This window comes from Aulostomus chinensis, chromosome 24 (assembly GCF_037954235.1).
Source record: "Aulostomus chinensis isolate RoL2024-O1b breed Wild chromosome 24, RoL_Achi_v1.0, whole genome shotgun sequence".
Taxonomy (NCBI): Eukaryota; Metazoa; Chordata; class Actinopteri; order Syngnathiformes; family Aulostomidae; genus Aulostomus; species Aulostomus chinensis.
Genome location: NC_141343.1, coordinates 12,172,551 through 12,193,493, shown reverse-complemented (window position 1 = coordinate 12,193,493; position 20,943 = coordinate 12,172,551). Strand labels below are relative to the sequence as shown.

At 43.4% G+C, this 20,943-nt stretch overlaps 1 protein-coding gene across 4 annotated transcripts in view; it reads right to left on the bottom strand.

The window, feature by feature from the left end:
• rbpjb (recombination signal binding protein for immunoglobulin kappa J region b) overlaps window positions 1-20,943 on the bottom strand; it is a 76,622-nt gene that overhangs the window by 25,557 nt on the left and 30,122 nt on the right. Inside the window, exon 2 of one of the 4 annotated variants that reach the window (XM_086197127.1) lies at window positions 14,783-14,845. The exons of the other annotated variants lie outside the window; for them this stretch is intronic. The gene's annotated coding sequence lies outside the window, so the exon portion shown is untranslated. The remainder of the gene's footprint in view (window positions 1-14,782; window positions 14,846-20,943) is intronic. 4 annotated transcript variants of the gene reach the window in all.

Below are 20,943 nucleotides of genomic sequence, written 5' to 3'. Positions count from 1 at the left end.
TTTTGTTGTTTAAAAGGTGACACTAACCAACCACGGCAGAGCTTATTTTATCCTTTCTTCCCATGGAGGTGGGAGTAAAGGAATATTTGTGTGTAGTACTACTACAATACTCTGCCAACGATGACAGCATCATGCTGCAAAAACTCTGCACTAATCGACATGTTGCGAGATGATTAATCAGCGATACACTGCAACACCTGTGTATTTGAAGATGTAAAAACACTCTTTAAAAGCCAAAAATAGAAGAAGCAGGGATTAAGTGTTTATGTACTGCACTACCCTGGTATTACTGCAAAAAAGGGAAATATATTTAAACAAAATACTTTTATTATAGGAGGAAATATCACCATATATGGAAGAGTCAGTATTTTTCCCCCACACAGCTGAAGTGTCCTCTTCCAACCTACAAACATTTGATTTTTAACTTTGTGTGTTTCTCATGAAAATGTGACAAATGCGTCTAGAGGGTTTTAAATAAAGGTTGCCACAAATGCGACTGATACTGGCGCAGGGATCGACGCAGCTTTGGCCATAAATAAATAAATGAACAACTTCACTGGAAGATGGTGACATAGGAATTATCTGATTCAAGCTGGAGGTACGTCGCTGCAAAATGACTTTAATGCTCATATTTTTGCATGAGCACATCTTGTTGTGTTTACACACACACACACACACACACACACACACACACACACACACACACACACACACACACACACACACACACACACACAGGCTTGCATATCCATCTCTTGTGAATCCAGTGCTCCCAAGGGGAACCGAAACACAACAAGCAGACGCCAGACGCCATCATTTAAATGCTCAAGGTCAAGGGTTACGGTTTGACCTCTGGGGGTCAACTGGCAGTCAGCGCATACATGCACCAGTGTGCACGTGGTTGCGGCTAAAAAAAAAAAAAAGAAGAAAAAAAGACTCGAGCACCGGATGAAAGCACTCATAGCTGAGGCTCCTCATTATTGTACTCGTAGTAACTAAAACCAGAGTACTGCGTTGGGCTCAAATAAGCAAACAAAAGGTTAAAAAAAAAAATCTTATTCAATAAGTACTACATCATAATACATACAGTAGTACAACACTCCAGCAGCTTACTGGCTGTCACCCTGACTAATACAGTCACCCTCTTTATTGTAAATGCCACTCAAAGCTAATGTTTTTACAGGATGCTACACCCGCAATAAACCTCAAGATAAGATCAGGTCAAGACAGATATATTCAGCAATTCAACTTTTTTTTTTTGGTAGCACATCTGTCGGACTAAAACACACTGGACTGAGTTGTGCACTCTTTGGACCGGCCTGTCTATATAGATTTTAGAGCTCCAGGAGAGTGCAGGCAAACCAGCGGAGTGAGGCAGGGAAGGGGAGGTGAAGGGCCGATAAAGAAGAAGAAGAAAAAAGGTGTCTGGTTTCCCTGCCCGAGGGCTGACAGTAGATATCACAACTCCTCCGAGTGGCTGGACACCTCATTATTAACCCCCCCAGCATCCACGGGCTCCCGCAGCCACCGGCCCGTTCACCGGAACCTTCAGGATAAACAAATGGAAAATGCAGCGAGTGCTTTTCTTCTGCAAACGTGCAAATAATGTTTAAATAGTGCAAATATACAGAGAGCGCCAGAGTGATATTGACAATGTGGAAAATTCTTATCGCTGGGAGCTACAACACAGACCTTCTCAGGACCAGCGCATATGCACAGAAAAAGAGAAAGAACAGGCAGCTCTCTACTGTACAGCTGCAAATATTGATCTTGAATGCCACAGGAGTTCATGAAGATTGGGGCTTGTGCGTGAGTAAGCCAACACTGAACCTCAGGATGAGGTCGAGCTGCGGCGCTCCGGGTTACAGTTACCAGGCTGTGACGTCTACTTCAAGACCGGACGGAGGAAAAAAAAATGGGTGGGAATAAAACAACATGTCTCACCAAGCACGTCAGATATTGAAATTTGAACCTGTTGGCATGATTAACCCTGGCGGGGAGACTGATGTCAGGGTGCCAGAAACACTGAGTTACATTACACGTAACCTTTTTTTTTTTTTTTAAATCCAGCTTTTTTTCTTCGACGCCCTTCCTCGGCAGCGGCGTGCCGTGCTGTGTGGCCTGCGGTGGCGGGTACTGCATATCTTTCAGTCGGATACTTTATCGTTGAGAGAAAACTGTCAGGCCGAGCGTTTGTACGGAGCGGGTGGAGGTCAGTGAAGAGAGGAACCGTGGTTGGAAAGTCTCCTAGACAGCGACAAGACAACAGAGGCTCGGGGGTGAAGGCTGGCGCTGAGCTGGCACTGCTGCCTGGCATGTGCCGCCATGCATGCCAAAAATCCAAACCCTGGGTCTTGAGGAACATGCACACAGACAGAAGCCTCCGATGTAATATGGGATGGGAGACGGGCAAGGTTTTTCTTAGATTCAAGGCATGCATTATTATTTTAGCTCCTTAATACTGAAGTATTACTTCAGGATTATTTCTAGGCCCCGAGACAAGCAGATGCACTACACTATGATTCTGTGTTCTGTCTTTATTACTGCTGTTTTTGAATGCACCTCTGTTTGGAGGTGGAGTCAAAGGTGAAAACATTTTCTCGGAAATCCGCCTTGGTGACAGCATGGTGCTAAAAAATGTCACCTCATAGCAAGAGGGCGGGATTGCACATTCTCCCAGTGACTGCGCAGTTTTCCTCTTGAATGCTTCGTTTTGCCCCCGCCACCAAAAACATGCAGGCTACATGAAGTTCTCCTAACCAAGGTTAGTGTAGCACCGTAGCATAGCATAGCATAGCATAGCATAGCATAGCCTCTCCACACATGTTTCAATACAGACTTCTTCTGCTTCTGACACATTCATTCACCGTGGCTCGAGCTGCTCAGCTTTTGAAATATGAAAATATTTTGACGCGACACTGCAATTGCAGAATCTTTTGTGACATTGGATGGAACGTACATTTTCACAAACAGAAGATCAGAAAGGTTTTCTGAAATCTGCAGAGTAGGATTCCATCTCTGATCTTACGATTATTTAGTTCAAATGGTATTTTGACGAACAACTTCACAAATATTCGGAATTCCTGCAGTATAAAACTGCAATTTTGTTTATTTGTACAGCCCAAGCATGCGGACGTGCACCAATCATCTTATGTCCGTATCAGCCAACTGTCTCGTTGACTGCTATCGGTCTGTTTTCTTCTGCCAGTGTTTGTGTTCATCAACCTTACAAAGGAGGTTGGATTCAAATTTGTTCATAAAGAACAGCAATAACAACAACAACAACCACAAAACTTGTCACGTAAATCTAATTTGTACTCATGACGGTACAGTGATTAAGACTGCAGAGTGAGTCTTTTAAATGACTGCAGATTGCAAAAACCAAAGTTAACTAACTATAATTAATCTGTTATCCAACCAAAAAGTTGCATGAGCAGCAGATAAAAGTTAAGAGCGGAAAATTAGTTGAGTAAGTTAAAGTGAGTGCTGATGAGCTGTCCGGTCCTCAGGGCTGAGTGACTGCAGATGGCAGAGGTCTGGAAGCTGCCCTGAGATGCCCTGCTGGCAGCAGAATCAAGGGCAGGACTCGGAGTGTGTGTGTGTGTGTGTGTGTGTGTGTGTGTGTGTGTGTGTGTGTGTGTGTGTGTGTGTGAGCGAGTGTGGAGTTGGGTGGGTCACATCAGTCTGCACTTGCGAGCGCTTTGCAAACGCCCCACACACACACACACAGACACACACACACACACACTTGCACACAAGGCACCAGCTCCATCTGTCTTTGACATGGGAGAGCTTAATGACAGAGGCAGAAAAGCCAAAGAAAAGGCCTCCTCACTCTCCCTCCCTTCATTCATTTTCCTTCCTTCCATCTCTCTCTCTGTCTCTCCCCCCTTCTTGACCACACTCTCGGCCCTACATATGGAGCACTCTGGACAGACTCTAAAATTCGTCGTGGCCTGGCACGCGATCAATATGACATCTAGACGCGCTCTCTCTTAGCACACCGACTGTACACATTATCAAGTGTAATCTGGCACGGAGGCTGGAACATACTGAGCAAATACACACTCCATTACTAACGCACATATAATATGTCATGAAATGTAGTGAAAACAAAAGTAATGAAATTTCCAGTGTGCACCGAGGAACCAACCCAGGCCCCAAAAGCCGACTAAAAACCATCTGAGCCTTAGGGTGCCTTTGCAGAACAGGCCCTGAACCGTCAGACAACACACACACACACACACACACGCACACATACACACACACACACACACACACACACACACACACACACACACACACACACACACACCCTCGCGTTTGCACTCCCATTGCCTGCACCTGTCTCCAGATAACTGTCCAAACTTGACGTAGTCAGACATTTCTGACCAGTGGAGCTACGAACCTGAACCAATTTTCAAAAAAAAAAACAAACCCTCAACCTGCTTTTACTGAACACGAGGTTAATTCAGGTCACCAAGGTCTAGTGAAGCTTGAGCTCTGAGGTGTGAGTGAAAGCAGGAGGGAGAAGACGGAGAGAGAGAGCGAGAGAGACAGAGAGAGAAAAGAAAAGGGAAACCAGTCGAGCTGGAGAGGTTTGGTCGAGGTGCATTTTCAGGCAAAACATGAGTGGGCTTGCTGCTCTGTGTTCAGGCAGACGGGTGTGTGTGTGTGAGCGAGAGAGAGAGAGAGAGAGAGAGAGAGAGAGAGACAGACAGACAGAGACAGAGAGAGAGAGAGAGAGGAAACACAACGCTGCTCACCTCAGGCAAGATAAAGAGACAGGGAAAATCTCAGGGAAATGTTTCCCTTTTAAATCTGTCCTCTAAACCGGCAACCCTGATCGTGTCTCTGTTTAACTGTCGGGAGAATTTTAAGAGAAGTGTCACGCCACATCAAATACATAAAAGGAAAATAAAAGAAAATGTGCTTGGTGTGTTTTCATCAACTGGTTTGGAATGAATCTAAAGAATTCTGCCAGAGGAAGGTGGTAGACGCGACACTGCGCACGTAGCAGTAACTAACGGTAGAAAAAGAGACGTCCTTCCGCAGATTACAAAATAAAAGAAGGGGGGGGTCTTGAGGTATTAGCTTCAACTTGTAATTGTTGTTTAGTACCAGCTCGTATCCGACACAGTGCATGCTGTCAAAAGACTAAGTTGGGGAGTACCTGAGAAAACAGCGCTGACAGGAACAAGCTAGTCAGTGGGGTTCTTACTTTTTACCTCAAGTTTGAATGTTTGACTGTTTAAAACCTTAAAAAAGCTCAACCAATTGCTACCCATCAGTAAATTAAGTAGTTGTTGCTGTTGCGCTAACTGTGGACGGCAATGAGTGGAGCGGGAAGTCACAGAAAACACGTTTTCTGCACTGCGTGTTTGTCCGTTTTGTCAAAGGCAGCGGGGTTAGCATTACACATAAAAACTGCTAGCGTTCGCTTGCTACCCAACTGAGGTAGCGGACGCCGAGTACCCAACCTTGTTTGACTGCTAATCATTGGGAAAACTTGGAAGCCAGACGTTAGTAAAAGCTGACACGTGTACGATCTAAAGATCTGTATTTTCCGCACTGATGACCACAACCACAACCACATCAGGAACTTTGTAGATCAGTCCCCCCGTTATCGACCTCCTTCTCAGTCCCCTGCTTTCTCCATTTCTCACAGCGCTCCAGGAAAAAATATGCAACATTATAAATCATAAAGGTAACTCACTCCTACTACAGTACTGAGGGGTTAGGAGTCAAATGTGTTGCAAGTCATTCAAATTGGGTTTTTTTTATGACGTGACAGGTCCTCCTAGTCAGTCAGGTGAGTTAAAAGATTTGCTATGCAGCTTAGATGAAATGAAGCCTTCCATCTCCTGTTTTGCGCATTTACAAAAAGGAAAGGAGAAAACTTGAAAAACCATAACATTGTTTTTGTGAAACTGGTGGATTTACTCAACCCTTTTCAATGAATGAACTACTTCCAACTACTTTGAACTCAAGACCAGAGGGTCGTTGGTTCGATCCCCATGACCGGCGGGATAAATCCCGGAGGGAGAGTGAAGAAGCACTCGCTACCGCCAGGGTGGTGCCCTCAAGCAAGGCCCTGAACCCTGACTGCTCCAGTCGAGCTGCTCACCAGCCAGCAGATACTGGTACTGCGGTTGTACTGGGTAGCTTTGCGGTGAGTGTGTAAGAGGGTGAATGGGATCAGGGTACCCCCGTAAGAGAGAATATCACTCTCAGTGAGCAAACCCTAAATAAAAGGTTAAAATAACCCAACAAAAACAGAAAAAAAACTTTCAAAATGTGCATGAAATAAATTGATCGAATCCCAGCTTGTGACAAGTAACAAAGGATACGCACCGCATCATTCCATATCCCAGTCCAACTTATTCCAGTAAATATTGCTGTTCAAAACAAAAGCTCAGAACAATCCAACATGATTTTAATCATGCAGTCTTGTGAAGGTGCCATAAAAACAAAATGGAACTGCTCACTCTGTATTGGCCTCTACGTAGTCACGTCATAATCCAACAAAACAGACAAAATTGGGTCCTACTTGCTCCCATTTGCAATGTGAAAAATATGAAATTGAACTAGAAAAGGGCAAAATCACAGGGGCTGATTTTAAGTAGATACAGCCACAGGAGAAAGAACAGACTTTTCCATGCCAAGAGTACAGACACGCAAAAATTTGACCTCAAAAATTAGACATCCATTATAAAAAAACTTTACTGACAAACGTGACTGCAGCAAAAGACCCACATAGAATGGCTGCGGTTCAGGGTCAAGACGGGTCATGTGCTCGGGGGAAACTGTCAAGAAAGAGAAGAGAGGGGACAAGGCAAAGAAGCCTTGAACCCTGAATGAACCACCCTTTCCCGCTCCCCTCTCCCCTTCTCACTCTCTGCTGAGCTGATGACTCACTGCTGGAAGGAGAGAGGGAACCCAGGGGGAAGGATTGCGAGGAGTGAAAATCGACCGCAGCAGTAACACTACTGTAGCTCGTGCTCTTGTGCTCGAACAGCCTTCAATGATGGAGCAGGTATTGGCTCTGTTGGATGATATGATAACCCCGCTGGCTGCAGGCAGGATCGAAGTCCGCGCCGTGAGCTTATATGCATCAATTTGCTTCCGACGCCGCCGAGCGAAAAAGGGTCCAAGCCATGGCTGACTTCAATGTGAACGGAACAAAAGCTTTGATGTGCTGTTCAGATGCTTTGAAAGAACTATTAGATTTATTTAATTTCGGCCTTGAGCTAACTGTGATATTCAAGCACCCAAACAGAGAGGTTTTTTTTTAAGCTCAAATTGAATATATGTTTTCTGCTCGTGGTCCATTTGACCCAAATGAGACGCTTAACACATTAAGCCCTACTTGAACTATTTTTAGAATGGCGCCAATGTCTGATTCATCCGCTGCTTATCCGCCACAGCCATCAACAATCCAGTTGGTGGTAATCAATGGACATCTGGAAATTGGTTATAACTAATGTGAGCTTGGTTATCATGTTGTGGCCACGTGAAAGGGCAATTAAAATGTCTCCAGTGAGTAAATTCACATAAACATACAGTGTCAGGACACATTATCTAATCTCCGTTGGATTGCGGTAAACCCTTTTTCACTGCACACAAGAAACTTACTAAAAAAAAAAAAGACTGACACCCTTTCTACAGCAAGATGAGTCAACTTCTGCTTTTCTGGTGGTGGTTTTGTCACGAATGTGAAAGGAAACAGGTCACAAAGGCAGAACAGTAGAAAGCAGCGATGATTGCGTCAGTTTTCCTAACTCAGCGCTGGCGGTAAGTGCGCTGCTACGATGCTGGCAGACTGAATTTGTGGCAAAGACAACAAAAAGTTGCAGAGGCAACAGGTATTATTAGCGTCGATGGTATCCCTGCACCGTTAATCACATCCCAATATCAGTCTTTGCGATAACTGCGATCACCACAAAATAAAAAGGAGGTAATTATTAGTTTTGCACAGTGCAAATGCTGCAGAGTAGTTTAAGGTGTGTCTGGTTATTCCTATGAATCTAATTTCCGTACTGCATAAATCCACCCTTCAATTTAGATTCATGATTCCAATCAGGGTTCCCCCAGCTTGAAGCAAGATAAATTCAAGACTTTTTAAGACCTCTCAGACTTAAATTTCAGGCTAACTTTACAACAACAAGCATCTAGCACTTAAAATGTACACTCTGGCGCCCTCCATATGGCACTCACATCGGCATCCCTGTCCCCACGTCCTGTAAAGGACTGTAAATGGTGTGCTTCACTCTTCATGTGACACTCGATGGCTTTAACCCCCGTTGTACCAGTTTCAAAATTCTTCCGACACCACAAGCAACAAGCCTCGGAATTACTACCTGGAGTCTGGTGGAGCTATTATGAAAAATCCTTGTTCAATGTCCAATTCTCATTAAATTTACATTTACCCATCCATCTCTAAGGTTCACGCAGGCGTTAGCCAGAGTTTATCAGCGCGTGACCACCCCATGGAGGATGTGACGATGCTTACACAATAGCCCCCCCCCCCCCCAGCTAGTACTCATCCAACCAATATTTTTTTTTATTTTTAGATTTACCAAATTATTTCGTTTTAAATTGCAACGCCCCATGTCTTACAATATTTAAGACCTTGAGCCTCAAATTTAAGACTTTTTAATGCCTTTTAAGGCCTTAAATTTAGAGTGATGAATTTAAGACTTTTTAAGACTCCAGGGGAACCCTGCCAGTTGTTTATTGTGTCGCAAATTGCAATTCCTGTAACAAAATACTTGCATTGTGACTCATCTCTCCAGATCAAGCAGCACCACTCCGGGGACAGTGGAGCTCTGACTGCAAATTACTGCATGCTGATCGTAGCTTAAGTGTCTATTGCAGGGTTATTTGACGCGGGATTGAATGGCAATTACACCCTTTCCTAACAGATGTTGGCGGGTGTTTTGGCCAACACAAAAGAAACTTTAGACTGAACCTCTGAGTTCGTTGCAGGATACATATATCTGTCTGTAAAGCATGCGCTTAAAAAGTTGCATTGTGAAATGTTTTCCACAATTCTCCCTATCTTTCTAATTATCATCCTCAATAAAGCTGAGGCAGCAGGTCAGCTCCCTAAGAGCACTTGCAGTTTTTTTAGCGTGGCAGATGTTTGCTGTAATAAGTCATCTTGTTGAAAGCTGCTCTCTCTGATAACTATGCCACCCTGTTGCTCCTTACTGAATTTCATCCTCATTCATCTTTACCGGACGTTGATCACGCTACAGAAAACTGCTCTCTGGAAGTTTCGGCCTTGATTAAGTCAAATACAACCCTGAAGCGCGGCAATTCCTCGCCGAAGCCAATGACAACCCCTGAGCCGCCAGGTGCTTCGTAACATGCAGCCAGCCCTTTTTAGTTTACAAAGTGGAAATGTCTCCCTCATAATGAGCAGCGTAGTGGCGCTGTGGTTAAGTTTCACTGCTAAAACATCACAGGCTCCATCTGCCAGTAACTCCAAGGGCTTTAATTACAGATGGAGGCAGCTCTTAATTCTGCCAAGAGTATTGCAACAATCAAATTTAATATCAAGCTGCAACTAAGGATTACTTTATTTATTTATCTGGCTTTACTGGAATAAATCAGGATCCAGACATCTTAACAAACTATCGATCAGTACACGTTTTAATAGCATGATAACCATTTTTGCTCTCAGCTTTCAAGTGACGCAACACTGCTCTCCATCAAGACAGCTGGACTCTACAAAGCAACGAGCTGCATGTGTGAGTGAATGTGAGAACTGTTTGGGCAAAGCAGCAAATTTAGACACAGAGACTGAAAAAAAGGGGGAAAAAAACAACACATCAATTCACAATGCACCAATGCATAATAATTGCAAAGATAAAGATGTTCCACCCTGTACCACCAGGAAGGGTCAAAAATGGAGTCTTTTCCAGGAGGATTGCATCATATTGTTGCTTTTCCATTGATAATTTGAGTTCTGTAACTTACAAATGACTGTGTATTTTTCCTTCTGTGCTAAATTTCTGCTGTGTGAATCGTCTGCAACCCTAGAGATAATCTGTTCAAGTGTCATAAATCAAACCGAAGGAGAATCTGAGAATGAAATGATTTATTTTCTGCGAGAATCTCTGCAAGAACACGACTGCCTCTATCAAGTCCGCATGCCTTAAGTGCAAGATGGGACCAACCAAATTTAAGCACAGTCTTTATGGACATCTATCAGCTCAGGCAAACCAACCACTGTCCTGCCCTGCCCTTGCCTCAAAAACCACTCCAAGGACTGACGGCGCTGCAACAGGAGAAAAAAATAGAATTCCTGGCAGAAAGAGGCGAGAGAGAGCAAGAGAGGGTGAGACGTGACCTTTAGCCCACATGCTGCGAGATGATCCCCGGCAAACCAAACCAAAATGTACAGCTTGTGCCATGCTTGGTGTGCGTGTGTGTTAGGGTGTATGTGTGTGTGTGTGTGTGTGTAGGACACCAGAGACTTTGTCAAGACTGCTGTCTGGCTTCAGAGTTGTTGTCAAGATGGGGAATGGTTAGTTGTTTCTGCTACTTCTTCCTCTGTCAACAAGCTGTCATTCCAAAAATAGTCTTTTCATGCACCTAAAGGGAGTTTTTTTTTAATTAAAAAAAAATTTTTTTTTTACTTCCTATCTGTGCTCACAGACACCGATTTCATTTGTATTGAAACAGGAAATCACTAGAACGTTCTTAGCTTAGCAAGTATTGGTGATCTGTCAATACTTTGCTCAATCCAATATTTAGTTACTCCGTAGCAGAAGATATGGGATATTGATTTAACACGCATCTGGCACAAGGAAACAACATAGCCATTTCACTTAATCCTGGCTCAAACCTTTTACACTGACACCTTAAACGACAACGTCAGAGATGATAAAGCTTGAAAATCTGCTTCCTGAGATCAATGTGACGCAAAGTGTGTACAAAAGGGAATATGTGTTACTTTTTGAAGTTGAAGCCAACACTTGAACCCTTGCAAAACATCCACCCATGTGGAAACACAGAGTTGCAGAGGAACTTTGTGACAGCCACCACTTTTATTTCTGTTAGTCATTGAACTACTCACGGGTTTATGATGACTTAGCAAAAGAGGATAGGACATGGCCATACAAATTTACATTTTTATCCCACGAAGGAGAAGGTCAGGGTCAGCTATGTCATCCTCTCAGGCTTTAGCTTCAACTTCTGTCGATCAGTATCCTAGGAAGAGATACTAGCGTGGTTTTGGTGCGCGGAAACGCAAGGATGGTTGTTCAAAACAACAAGCTTCAAAAGAGGCTAGCATAGCTGTTGCTATAGCATCGGTTAGGACACACCTCTTCCTTTATTCCCCTATATTTTATATGTGTATTTTAGAGCAGAAGTCATTTCTGTTTTTACAGTTGCTTGAGATATTAGTTCTAGACCAGAAGTACAGGGCTCTGCTCTTTCCATTGCCTCCAACATTTATCAGAAATATTTTTGACCAAATGAATTGTTCACATATGACCAAATTCATAATTTCTTTGATAGCTGCATGTCAACTGACCTAAAGGTTCCAAAGCAGTATTTTTTATTAGTACTAGAGAGGAAATGTAGGACACTGCTCTACCTTTTTCTGTATTTATATCTATGTGATTTGACATATGAACTCAAAATTAGGACAAGAAATTCGACCCAGACCGCTTTTAACTGCCTCCTACATTTTACATATTATATTTCATATGTTTATTGTCCTGCAAAAAAATGTCATAAGGTGCAAAATTCCCAATTTTTTCATTAGCTTCCATGACACGTGATCTAGGGACTCAAAACCAGCATCAGCAATTTGCACTAGAAATGTAAGACACGCCTCTTGAAAAGGGATTTTCGCAGTTCTATCCACTGGCTTCAGCAAGACTCATTGATGGCTCTGTCCCTGCCAATGAGAAACAACGGGTTCCAGGCTGAGGGGAGAAAAATCTGTATTTAAATGGCTCAGAGTCACTCACACAAGTGCGCGCAAATGATTTTCATAAACTGAAATGTTCGCTCCTTAAAAGGAACAAAAATACTTCCAGTGTATGTTGTTGTAAAGGAGAGGAGAGAAGGCAACACTGACGGGATAGAGTGGACAACTGACTGCCAAGTACAAGGGAGAATGAATCATATTTTGACCTGCTTTACTTTAGCCAACAACGATACTTTCAAATATTTGGCCTTGAGTCGAATCTGATGGGACATTTCTAACTTATTATTCATATAACTGGGCTTTGAATTATCGTGAAAGATATCCATTTCTCTCTGCACTAATTGAACGCTGTTAAATTCAAGCAAAGCCTGGTTTATTTGTCTTGCAGACACTTTGGCGAGTTGGGGTTGAGGTTAGAATATTTGAGGTTCAATTCTAATACACTTCAGTAGAGTGATGAATAGAGAAACTTCGCTGGTGACTTTTAGGAGAAACCAGTGGATATTTAAAAAACAAGTTCATTTCCTTCCATGAGCTCATGTGAACCCTCACGTACATTCTTCCGTGGAGCTTCCAAAAATAAAAAAAAATTATGGCACGGTAGAAAACATCACACCGTAGCCACAAGCGCAAGATGATCAACCACAACATGAGCACCCTCTCTGAGCGAAAATGCATTGTCTGTCCAGCCACAATCAATGGACCGTTCCACAAAATGACACGCGTGTCCATTACTTCATAGTGATTCTAGGCAAAAGTCAAGATCTCCTGACGTCAATGGCCACAGGAATGCCACTAGGCAGATTCTTCTGTAAAACTCTCCTGCAGCCTTAGTCAAACAACCAGACAATGCAAAGAAACATTCAGTGATAACAGTTCACCTTTCCTGGAAACCCCCCCCACACACACACACACTCTTTTCCTTGACTATTTTCTATTTTCTCGGCACTTCTTTCTGTGCCCTTCTTTCTCTGTGCCATCGCCCTTGTCTTGGAGGAGGGGGATGCAGGCTGTTCATCTCCCCGTGCTGCCATCACTTCCCTGGACAAACACCATCCGTGATGTCCCTGGAGGGTGAGTCATGGGCTCAAACAAGGAACACGGGCTTAAAAATGAGACTGGTGTATATAGGCAAAGATGTTCTCTAGAAGGATCCCAGTATATTGTTATAACTGCTCAACAATCAGCAAAATCACCTGCAGGAAATGATGAGTATTCTACTTATGGTGGTGGTGGTAGCGGTATAAAAACAAGGTTTTAACCCTAACCCTTTAAAAAAAAAATTCCATCCTAGATAGATCAGTTCAGCTAAAGGCAAGTGTACTGCAGGAAAAAAAATACATTCAAAAGACTAAAAAGATCTGTTAATGGCCATTTACCTACAGAGAAAGGGAGTGGATGCTGCTCTCGGACTCTAACAATGACTCGTCTCTACTGGGGTTTGGTACTAGGATTTTGTTTGACTACACTCCCCCTTCAATGTAGCTTGTTGTCATAGTGACACCCCGTGACATCATCTTCAATCCAAGACTTGCCGAAACAAAAGAGGATACAAAAGGAGAAGAGAAATTTGGCTTCAGAAGAGGATGGATGAGAGAACAAAAAAAAACAAAACACAAAACCTACTGAAATAACAGTGAGATTTCATATTTTTATCATGGTAATACATCTGTTGAGCTGTAGTGATAACAAAATAACAGAACTTAACATTATCCACAACTTTTGATGTGGGCAATAAAACACATTGAAAACAGTATCCTAACAATAGTCCCATGGCCACAGGATGAGTGCTAAAAGCTAGCTTGCTGCTAACCACTCACCTCTCATCTCATACAGTGGTAGTGGCAGTTGATTACAGCCACAGGAGGTGGGGTCATGAGGGGCTTTCCCAACACTGGAGAGCCTGTGTACATTTGCACTGTGTTTCCTCTGGATTTTTTTGGTCTTTTTTTTAATAGCAGCAGCGGGGAATAAAAGGTTTTGTTGTACCTGGGTGATGTGCAGGTGTAGCCAGATCAATGGGTAACTTTGAACTATGACATCTAATCAAACTTTAGGATCTAATGGCATTCATCTATAATGCTGTGGCCCACTTGTTTTTTTTTTAAAGGAAAGTCCAAAGGCTGTTACTGTTGTGACAAATGAGTAGAACTCTCACTATTACTGGAAAATTAGAATGTTACGTCATGTGGGACAGTCATATTCAACCACATCCTAAAACAGAAAAACTTCTAAGTATGAGTTATAGAGTTCATCGAATTACAAAAGACTGAAGCAGTTTGGAGTCTCTGCCAGCGCCAGGCAGCGACGTCTTAAGAGCCGACGTCGGGCTGTAGTCTCTTGCTCCATTAATTGGTCGTTTTGTTCTCCAAAATATCACTGGTCAAGCAATTGCCTCGTTCTTTCATAAGGTGAAAAGTGCTGCATCATCAGCCATCCAGGATTAATCCACTACGCCTAAAAGGGGTAGGGACAGACCAAAGGGCTGGGTACTGAAGGTTGGTACCTTTCCCATTTAGCCCAGTCAGTTGGTACCCAGAGCAGCAGAACACATACAATAATCATAGCCATCGTCACTCGAGCCCCTCCACACAGACACAGATCAGACCAGCGGCGGTGAGTCGATCAAATCTACACTGCCACACAAATGTAGGCATCAAAGCACCAGTTCAACAAGCCCCATACAGAAAAACTATTCTTCTACTGACTCATCAGCCGTTTCCGCCAATGTTTTTGGAACCACGACGTGATTGTCAAGCTAGAAGTGAGTGTCCTGTCAACTCCGTCCCCATCCGCCGTCATTAGTAGAGCGGATTGAGTTCCGTATCATACCTCACTAGCAGGGATCAGGCGGTCGGTGACTTGAACTTTTCTCACCTTCAGCTGGTTTACCATCTTTAAAAAAAAAAAAAAAATCACGAGTGTATTGAAGTGCAAAGGTTTTACGTCAATATTGTGTTTTTAAGAATGAAGGGTGAAAACTTTTTTTTACGATTTGCTCAGACAAGGTTTTCTCTGGTTGACTACAGCACTTCGCTGACACCATTTTCAGAACCAATGGATGGTACAACCACTAAAACCTGAAATTGTCAAAGGGTATTATTACACAGACACTTGACGATGTTTAATAGCTAATGTAAACTGATGAGCCCAAGTTGTTCTAGGTTGCCATGTTTCAGGTCAAGTTACGAGTCTTTCACTTCCAAGTTGGAGCTAACAGTCATTTATTTCCTGTCACAAGCCATGAAAACAAGGACTCGAGTGCACGTCTCTGTGACATTTCATAACATTCTCAAACAGCAGGGGCTGTACATATAATGGATGTTAAGCAAACAGTGATGTGTAACTTTCCTTTGAATGGATGAATGGGTGAACCATTCTTGTGAGGTTGTCTGAGAACAATAAATAATGCTTCGGAGCTCTCACAACCGCAATTGAGAACAAGGCAATTATCTGGGCCATTAGAGTAAGAAAATAAATCTTTCCTCTGTAAGGCTGGTATATTCTTCTAGAAGCAGCATATTCTGGTCTTATACAGCCAATCAGAGGCCTTGCCGTGAGTCGCTCTTGTCCTAATAAAAGGCAAATTCAGAATACATATCCCAGGAGACAGGACCAATTTTTTTTTCCCAAAACAAACTGTAAATAGTTTCAGTTGCTCCAACAATCAAAGTAGTTTCCTTACTAAAGCTGAATGAAAGCAAACAGAAGTCGGAATCAGTTCATGTTTTCTGAATGAAACATCCTGAATGTGGAGGGACAGAGGGGACAGAAAGTGCTGACACAGTAGAAGCCACCGTTCCCTTGGCAAACTACTACAAACAGCAAAAGAACAGGGAAAATTAAATTTAGGGCCGAGGAAACTCTCTTGGATGAGGAGAGTTAATGTGAGAAAGACAACCAGCTGCTCCAAAGGGAGAATCAGCAAAGAGGTACGCCGAGCTACCCATCTATCGCGTTTTGCCTCATCTGTGTGCTTGCCTGCCTTTCACTGAGCGCTGAAGCCAACAACAACACCGAGAGGACTTGGGCCTCTATCAAACATGACGCCAGGGCTGTTTTCAAAACCACACTGGCTTTAGATTTACATCAGAATGTTCCATCCCATCCTCTCCAAGCAAACAGCAGCAAGATTTCTGCAAGAACCAAGAGATAAAAGTATGAGCTCAGGCGAATGCATTCCAACCCTTGCACAAGTAAATAAATGTCCCCTTGTCATGGCTTTTGTGTGAGAAATCTAACCCCCCTATCAGGCCCCTGGCTCACAGAAATTAGGTAACCTAACCTTGCGCCTCAGATCAGATGCGCCACAGGGTGCCACTTGCTATGATATGTGCAGGAGGGAGGTAAAAAAAAAAAAAAATACAGGGACATATTATTGTGATGGTAAATCTGGTTTTGTACAAACTCAAGCACGTGGCAGAGGACCAAGAGCAAGGAGCGCCAAGCTGGAGGCGGTCCAAACCAAATTACGCAAAAATGTGCATTTCTATCCCCCTGGGTGTCTCCTGTGGTTGTTCTCCTGAGACAGACACAAACAGCGAAACAAGAGAATGAAGACACTGAGTCAACTAGGGCGTGTGGTTCTTCAAGAGGCACATCATCGCTTCGGCAAACCAGTTGAATCCGAACGCTGACTGAAACTATAAGCTTCAGGGCATATTTCAATCATGTGAAGTAATGGATATGCATGAAGTTCCAAAACAATAGGCTACTGTATGCATGTGAATAAATCCCACCCTCAAGATGTGTGGCGGTGGCACATTTGCTTTGGTGCTATGCCTGTGACTTTTGTAAAGCACCCCAACCCCCACATACCACACACTTTGAAGATTTTCACAGCTCTGGGTGGATACGGGGCAGCACCCAGAGCTGTGAGGCTGCAGGATCCCGGGGTGAAAGACAGATCAGGTAGCTCGTATCATCTCCATCGTGAACCGATCCGTCAATGCTGCAGCAAAGGTAGCGGAGTGTGTATGTGTGTGTGGATCAACACAGGCGGGACAAGGCAGGGGGGGCTGGGGGTGGGGGTGAGGCGATTCGGCATGTCTTTTAACTCTAGCCCAAGCCTCTGCCACCATAAAGGTCAGCGCTTCGACATCTGCTGCTCTTTCTGAACCTCTCCTTTCATAAAAAGGGAAGCAGGGAAGAGGAGAGGACCCTTGGGGGAATGGATATACACACACACATACACGCATGAAAAAAAAACACTCTTATGTCAAGGCGTTCACACTCATCCAGCCGCACACGCATGCACTCGTGATCATCTACATCGCCGCAGAGCTCAAACTACACGCTAACAAATACAAGAACACACAGTTTGTGTCTCAAAGAAAAGGGCTCAGTGGTATCATTACACCAGCACAGAGACACTTGGCTTTTGGCCTGAAAGACTCCCATCACTCCTTTTTTTTTTTTTTTTTTGGCAGTGGGATGGAGGGGGGGTGAGCTAAATGGATCCTCATTTCCCCAGGGGCACAGCAAAAGGCAGAGCGGTGTTGAAATAAGTGATTCATGATTTTATCATCCTACAGGAACAGTGCTGCTCTTTCAGCAATCGCTATCCGCTTCTCAGGTGGAGGGCAGGAAAATTACGACACGGTTTTTTAAACACGCCCATCACGGCGGAGGACAATGAGACAGATCGCACGTGTGTTATTGTAGCAAACTCTTGTGAGGAAGACTGTGCTATATGAAGGGGGGCAGATTTGTGCACTGTGGAGAATTACGGAGTCAACTGTCACACATGTGACTGCATGCAAGCATAGACAGCAACTGTCTTGCATTTTATATAGAATGATAATTAAGCATTTCTGACCTTTTCTATACAATACGTGTTTTATGCTTGATGCTGAAATATTCATTTGAACAACAACGGCAGCAACAACAAATGCCCCGGGGACAAATGTGTGGCGCCTAATGTGTAAAAGTGAACAGAAAATTCCCGTTTGTGACGCACTTGACTGAAGCAAGGTCAGGATGCGAGTGCGCTGCTGCAAGGAGACCTCAGGCGAGACGAGTTAAATGTCCATAGCTTAATATCCCTGAGCGTTTTGGATCGGTGCACTAGCCAAAATTAATCTATCAACTGTCACAGCAGCAGTGTGTTTTGCAGTCTTTGCTACCGACTTCTAGCTGTTAGCTAAAAACAAGGGTTATAAATTGATTGTCATGGCCGTTTACTGTCAGCAAGACAACTGAGAACTGACACAGGTGAAATCTGTACCACAGTTTGGTACCTGACTACATCGTGGTGACTGTGAGTAAAGCAAGAAGAAAGCGAGAAAGAGCAAGAATTTCCCGTCCATCTTTAACTCAACACACTGTGAGAGAGTGTTTACGTCACACCAGAGAACAGAGAGTCCAAAAATGTGGCTACAATATTTATAAATTGATGGCAGTCTAGCAGTTTTACAAGGCTGGCCAGGGAAAAACACTTAACTTGCAGAAGCACCTGGTGAAACTTCGGATATATTTCAGCAAAACGACTAAAAGTCAAATCATCAATGCTTAGTCACCCGCTGTTACGCTAGCTAGCAGCACATGCAGCTAGCATGAGCGGTAGCAAGTTCCCAGCAGTCATGGTTTTAGCCTAGGATGACCCCAATGAGGACTATGCCATGGCGTGAAACCTCACTATGACATGGTACCGTTAATTAATCAGCTTGTTGTTTAATTTTGTTTTGGAGATAAGTTTTGTTATCGTCTTAGCAGACGATAACCTGCTCTTTTACAGTGTTGATAAAATTACAGGATCAAATGTATGAAATTCAGAAGTTTTGCCTTTTTTTAAATTTCAGTTTTGTTACAACAAAAGTAGTACCTTAAAACAACAACAACAACAAAAAGGCATAGTTGGGCACTGGAATTCCAGGTATCCATACTGCATTTGCTTGAACAGTATCCAACCCTAATGACAGAAAATGGAGAGGATTTGGACTACTAGAGGGAAAAAAGAAGCATTTTTGAAGTAAAATGTTTAAGCCCAAAATACACAACAGAGGAACCGTCACTGTTCTCCACACTATTTTTACTACAACTACCAAAGACTGCGTACAGGCCAGAGGGCCAACACTGAGAACACTGTACACGTATTTGTAGTAGGTTGACTGCGTTTGTGATGTAAAATGGTGATGCAAGCACCAGCAGGAGAAAAAAAGGGGTGGGGGGGGGGCTTCTTGTCAACTCACAATGAGAACAGGACCAATTGGGGTTTTTCTTTTAACCCTTGTCTTGTATTAATGCTTACTATGCACTTGTTGCTCCCCACCAGTTAAAAAAATATACACTCCATCTGGTTTGGTCATGAATTAAATATCATCACTAAATTCTCCATTACACCCCTGATGTGAACTTCATTCCAATTTGTTACCACGATTTAAGGTCAGAATACCTCATTTAGGTGAAACCATAACTCCTTAATCAGTTTTTTTTTTTTTTAAATGGAGAGGGGTCGAATTTGTCTCGGGGACAAGATGAGCGTTAAAAATATGTGGGTGTGTCTAGTGGGAAATGAGCAGTTCATCATGATAAAAATCAGAACGACTGGTGAAAATAACAAGCAAGAAAACCTTGAGAAATCAGAATCATACACTCGAGAAGCATCGGTAGTTATGAGTCGATACGGGCAGTACTTTTAAAATGAAATAACTTCAACAACTCTTAAGGGAGCAACGGTGTTGGCCCTCCAGCCTGCAGTCACGGAGTTCCTCCCTGTGTAGAGCCAGAAGCATTACAAGGGGGTGATGCCTCCAACCGTTACAGAGAACATAAGCTAAGAGACCCCTTATGGCACTTGAATTTTCTGTTAACCCTCTCTCCTGCCCACCCTACCCCACTGCCCCTCCTTGTGGAAAAAAAAGCCACAATCAGCTAAACACACATACAACTAGAGATATCATCTGGACAGGTGGCCAGCCACCCAGACCTGACCCTCCTGCCCTCTCACATGCTCCCTCCCCTCTCCCCACCCTCAACTGAAATCAGTTCAGGTCTGCTGGAAAGCCCCAAGTGAACACGCACAGCAAACAACCCCCCCCCCCACACACACACACACACCCACCCCCACCCAGCAAGCAACACACACACACACACGCACACACACACCTTCAACAAGCCCAGCAAATGTCTGTCACCCACTGAGCTGTCTGTGGGGATTACTGCCTCCACAGCGCAAAAAAAAGGTTTAAGTCTAGCTAAATAATTTAAATAATCTAAGCAGGGTTTTACTCTACACACCAGCAAAGCTACAGTCTATTTCATATTGAGAAATATAATCACATTACTGCTGCAGTTACACTCAAAAAGTAAAGCTGCAGCCTCAACGGGAATGAGCATTGTTTGTTCTCATTTGACACAATACAAATTTAACTCACTGCCTTGCAGTATTCATGCAGTAATCTGATATTTAGGGGGTTTATTTGGGTGTATTTCAGTGTCCCTGTACACTAAATATCGCAGCAATTACACGGAGACTGAATAAAGAGTGACTTTATGAATGGATGAGACGAGTTTAAATCCATATGTACGTGTTGTACTCATGATAAACACGGGACTCCGGGTGTTCATCTGTCAATTATGTCCTTAGATGCACTCCACATTTATCAATGTGGTGTTATGACGGGTTTCTCGCACGCTACTAGCTTTTCGAACGCAGTAGTAATCACCGCTGTAGTATTAAAAGTAGCGTTATACACGCCTTTCGCTGCATGCGGTGCTTCAGTTATACACACGCCTTTTAAATCCAAAACTACCTAACGGTGTCAACAATTTACCGGGGGGTGGGAAAAAAAGTATTCCTCCCTCACAAAGCAAACAACGTGTTTCAGTCACATATCGCTAGCTGACGTCCATTATCGGACAGCTAGCTGCGTTAAACCCCAGCTCGTGCTGCCAAGCTAACCGCCAAGCACGTTACGATAACAATTCAAACACGAGGAATAATTAGAACAAACACACGAGATTTTAAAAAATGAGAGGATAAAATAAATTGT